Source organism: Scyliorhinus canicula, unplaced genomic scaffold (genome assembly GCF_902713615.1).
Source record: "Scyliorhinus canicula unplaced genomic scaffold, sScyCan1.1, whole genome shotgun sequence".
NCBI lineage: Eukaryota > Metazoa > Chordata > Chondrichthyes > Carcharhiniformes > Scyliorhinidae > Scyliorhinus > Scyliorhinus canicula.
The window spans coordinates 59893-65008 of NW_024055785.1; the positions used below are offsets into that span (position 1 = coordinate 59893).

Below are 5116 nucleotides of genomic sequence, written 5' to 3' on the forward strand. Positions count from 1 at the left end.
AGAAATTAAAATTGGGACACTGGTCAGTGCAACGGAAAGAAACCTCCCCTGACGCTCCCACTTCACCCACTGTCAGAATGAACATGGGTCAGTCCTGGATGGGATTAACAGCAGCCACAACAGCAGAATCCAACCCCTGTAATGACTTGTGAACTCGCTGGTGTTTCTGCAAGTGGGCTGTACTTCTAAATCCTTTCCCACACACGGAGCAGATAAACGGCTTCTCATCAGTGTGAAGTCGCTGGTGTGTTAACAAGTTGGATGAATTAACAAATTTCTTCCCACACACACAGCAAGTGAACGGTCTCTCCCCAGTGTGTACTCGCTGGTGTGTCTGCAGGTTGGTTAACTGAGTGAATCCCTTCCCACACACTGAGCAGGTGAACGGCTTCTCCCCAGTGTGAACCCGCTGGTGTCTCTGCAGGTGGATTGAATCAACGAATCTGTTTCCACAAACGGATCAAGTAAACGGCTTCTCCCCAGTGTGAATTCGCTGGTGTCTGCTCAGGCTGGATGGATCACCAAATCCCTTCCAACACACGGAGCAGGTGAATGGTCTCTCCCCAGAGTGAACTCGCTGGTGTCTCAGCAGGCTGGACAACTGAGTGAATCCCTTCCCACAGTCAGAACAGGTGTATGGCCTCTCCCCAGTGTGAACTCGGGAGTGTGTGTGCAGGTTGGATGAATCTCCAAATCCCTTCCCACACACGGAGCAGATAAACGGCATCTCCCGAGTGTGAATTCGCTGGTGCCTCAGCAGGCTGCATAACTGAGCGAATCCCTTCCCGCAATCAGAACAGGTGAACGGCCTCTCCCCAGTGTGAATTCGTGAATGTGTGAGCAGTTTGGACGAATCTCCGAATCCCTTCCCACACATGGAGCAGATAAATGGCATCTCAGTGTGAAGTTGCCAGTGTGTAAGCAGAATGAATGAAAGGACAAATCTCTCCCCAGTGTGAACTTGCTAGTGTTTGTGTAGACTGGATGAAGTAGTAAACCCGTTCCCTCACGGAGCAGGTGAACCGGGTGACCTCACTGGTGTGTCAGCAGATTGGATGAAGCAGTAAATCCTTTCCCACACTGAGAGCAGGTGAACGGTCTCTTGTGTGAGTGAGTCGATGAGTTTCCAGCTCAGATGGGGAAATTAATCCCTTCCCACAATCCTCACGGTTTCCCCCTGGTGCGGGAGTCTCGGTGCTTTTCCAGTCACACTGATGGTAAAATGGCCGACTCTGTCAGATCTCGATGTGAAGTTTGGTTTGAGATTTCTTGCTGCAAATCCTCCCCTTTGAATATCCTGTTAAAGGAGTTTACAAATATCATCACTGTCAGGACAGCTCAGAAATTCAGAACAGACAATTCTAGTTACTGTCTCACACACTCTATCTCTCTCTCTCCCTCCATTCTCACTCTGCTGTATCTAAGGTACACACTCCCTATTCTCCAGAAGGCGCTAATTCCCGCTGATTGACAGATCAACACTCAGCGTTTCCTGTTCTCGACCAAGAGAGCTTATATCCCCAGAAATAAGAGGAGTAGGCCATTCAGCCCATCAAAACTGCTTTTCTATTTAATAAGATCATGGCTGATCGGATTGTGACCTGAATTTCATTTTCTTCCTGTCACCATAACCCTCGACTCCCTTTTTGATCAAAAACCTAACTGGGCCTTGTATATATTTAACAATGCAGCCTCCACTGCTCTCTGGGGAAGAGAATTGCAATGACTAACCCCCCTCTGAGGGAAGACATTGCTCCTCATCCCCATCAGAAATGGGGACCCTTTATTTTGACAATCTGCCCACTCGCTCCTGAATCCCCCATGAGGGGAAACATCCTCTCTTCATCTCCCCTATCATGTTACCTCAGAATCGTATATGTTTCAATATGATCACCTCTAAACGCCAATGAGTCCAGGCCCACCCTTTCCTCACAACACAAGACCTTCATCCCAGGAATCAGCCCGGTGATCCTTCTCTGAACTGCTTCTGATGCAAGAATCACCCTCCTTAGTGAAGGAGATTGAAAGTGTGCACCGTACTCCAGGTACTGTGATCTGATAGTCATTACAGAGACACGGCTGCAAGATGCAAAGGCTGCGACCTGAATACTCAAGGGTGCGTGACGTTTCAGAAGAACAGGAAACTGGGAATATGCGGAGGGACACCTCTGTTAATTAGATAGATAGAATTTACAGTGCAGAAGGAGGCCATTCGGCCCATCGAGTCTGCACCGACTCCCGGAAAGAGCACCCTACCCAAGGTTAACACCTCCACCCTATCCCCATAACCCCACCCAACACTAAGGGCAATTTAGCGTGGCCAATCCACCTAACCTGCACATCTTTGGACTGTGGGAGGAAACCGGAGCACCCGGAGGAAACCCACGCACAGACGGGGAGGATGTGCAGACTCCGCACAGACAGTGACCCAAGCCGGAATCGAACCAGGGACCCTGAAGCTGTGAAGCGATTGTGCTATCCACAATGCTACCGTGCTGTCATTAGTACAATAGAGAGAGTTGACCTTAGTTCTGGATATCAAGATGCACAATCAGGTTGGATATTGATAAGAAATGATAAACGTAGGAAGTCGCTTGTGGGAGTTGTTTCTAGGCCCCCCGATCAGTAACCACACTGCAGGGCGGAGAATACAGGGAGGAACAATGGCTTGTGAGAAAAGTACTGCAATAATCATGCGATTTTAATCTACATACAGGTTGTGCTAATCAGATTGGTAAAGGTAAACAGGCAGATGAGTTCATTTGATTTTTAAATTTAGAGTACCCAATTATTTTTTTCCAATTAAGGGAAAATTTAGCATGACCAATCCTGCGCATCTTTGGGTTGTGGGTGTGAAACCCATGCAGACACGGGGAAAATGTGCAAACTCCACACGGGCAGGGAGCCGGGGCTGAGATCAAACCCAGGTGCTCAGTGCCATGCAACAGCAGTGCTAATCACTCAATCACTGAATTGCTAGGGTGCAGAAGGCCCATTGTGTCTGCACCGGCTCTCCAAATGTGTTTGACTTAGTGCCGTTCCCCGTACCTCCCTTGACAACTTCACATCTGAAATGATTGCTCAATACTGGGTTACAAAGTCCTCGGGGTTAAACCCAGCAGCTTCTCCTGCATCTCCATTCCAGCCAAACTGAGACAACAAACCAATGGGAATTGGACAAGACCTTGGAAAGAAAAAATGCTGCAAGGAAGTGAAGAAAGGACAGGGGAATGGGATGAGGCAGCATGGGTATGACGGGCTGAATGGCCTCCATCTATATTGTAATCATTCAATGATTCTGCGACAAAGGACTGTAATTGGAGGCCAGAGACTAACCTCCACAGCCAACCCTCCCCAATGCAAATCAGTTCTTAATTGGTCTATCTCTGCTTCCAGACTCCGTTCCGTGAGAAACGCCTGTAACAGAATAAGAGCAAAATACTGTGGTTACTGAAAATCTGAAATAAAAAGAGCAAATACTGAAAATACTCATCATATCAGCAAGTAACTGTGGCAAGAGAAACAGAGTTAACATCTCCGGGTGACAGAATAAATAAACATATGAACAAGGAGCAGGAGTCGCCATTCAGCCCCTCAAGTCTGCTCCACCATTTAGTAAGATCATGGCTGGTCTGATAGTAATCTTAAATTGCAGGGAATAAATATGGAGCAGAATTTGATGGTTAATGTCAGCTGATGAGCAGAAGGAAAATTATCTCTGATGCTGGAAAAACAATTCCTGACCATGGGAAAATAAAGATGGTAAATCAGCAGCACATAGCCAAGCGATGGGCAGCAGTTAAATCTTCATTCAGGCACATTGGAAGAAATAACAGTAAAATACCAAACATGGTTAAAATAAATCCACTATTAGAGGCAGAAGACATCAGACAATGGCAGAGAGGTGATGAGGGAGGGCAGAGCTGAAAAAGAGCAATGGGTGAACATGGATTCAGATCCACAGTGAAGGTAGCAAACCTGCCCCAGAACCCTGGAACCAGAGCACAGATAACAAAACACAACACTAAAAAGTCTAAATTACAGATGAATGCTGAATAATACTCACCTCTGGAACTATTTCACTGTTTTCAAATTTAAACACTGCTGTTGGAGCTGCAGCTGGAAAGAATTCAGCAGCACTGGAATCAGAGAAAAATTGCAATCTTCAAATCTTCTGGAGTGTGGCTGCTCGGGGCTTTTCACAGTAACTTCATTGCAGTGTTAATGTACACCTACTTGTGACAATAAAAAATGTGCTTATTATTAAGGGGTGCCCTGCAACACCTTTCCCCCTCGAAAGAGGGTGGCTGTAAACCAGACCTTTCAATCAATGAGTCATACATTTTCTCTCCTGGCCACTGGAACCCCGGCACGGTGGCAGAGTGGTTTGCACTGCTGCCTCACAGCACCACGACCAGGGTTCAATTCCGGCCTTGGGTGACTGTGTGGAGTTTGCACATTCTCCCCGTGTCTGTGTGGGTTTCCTCTGGTGCTCTTGTTTTCTTCCACAGGTCAGGTGGGGATAGGGTGAAGAGTGGGCCCAGGAAGGGTCTTTCGAAGGGAAAGGTGCAGTCTTGATGGGCCGAATGGCTTCATTCTGCACTCCAGGGATTCTCTGATCAGAGGTCAGGATGGCCGCGCATGCGCTCTGCTCCCCGCCGAACGAAGATGGCGGCGTTGGAACTGGGCCTGATCCGGATAAAAGCACCGCAGCTGCAAACTCGGGACCTGAAAGGTTTTATTCCGGCCGTGGACCTTCACCGGGCGTTTATGAAGCCTCCTCTCCCTCCCCACTCCCGGCTCCATTCCTCCCTCCGCCCCACCGACTCACCCGCCCAAACAACCGCTCCCGCACTCGCAGACCTCCGAGCAAAGTGACACTGCGCATGCTCCACAAAGATCTCTGCGCATGTGCAGTGAATAGAGCACATTCACATCAAGGGGGTTGCTGGGTAATATCCACACCATTGCAACATCACAGTTAATACAATATAACTTGGTTACCATTTGAGATAAATTAATCTAAAAATGTAATAAATTGTGAATTGGTAATCTGCTATGCTCCATTTCTCAAAGTTCTCCTGTGTGACCGTGCAGAGTTTTTAAAGCTTTTGTA

General features: G+C 47.7%; 1 long non-coding RNA gene across 2 annotated transcripts; it reads right to left on the reverse strand.

Moving 5' to 3' along the window:
* Positions 1-843: 843 nt before the first annotated feature.
* LOC119961053 lies at positions 844-4861 on the reverse strand. 2 transcript variants are annotated; one of them, XR_005459584.1, is made up of 4 exons: positions 4832-4861; positions 4067-4232; positions 3337-3417; positions 848-1297 (listed from the first exon to the last, which is right to left on the reverse strand). It is a non-coding gene; the product is annotated as an uncharacterized LOC119961053 (long non-coding RNA). The 2 variants fall into 2 exon arrangements; XR_005459583.1 differs by lacking the exon at positions 4832-4861 and having other exon boundaries at positions 844-1297; positions 4067-4805.
* Positions 4862-5116: the final 255 nt, after the last annotated feature.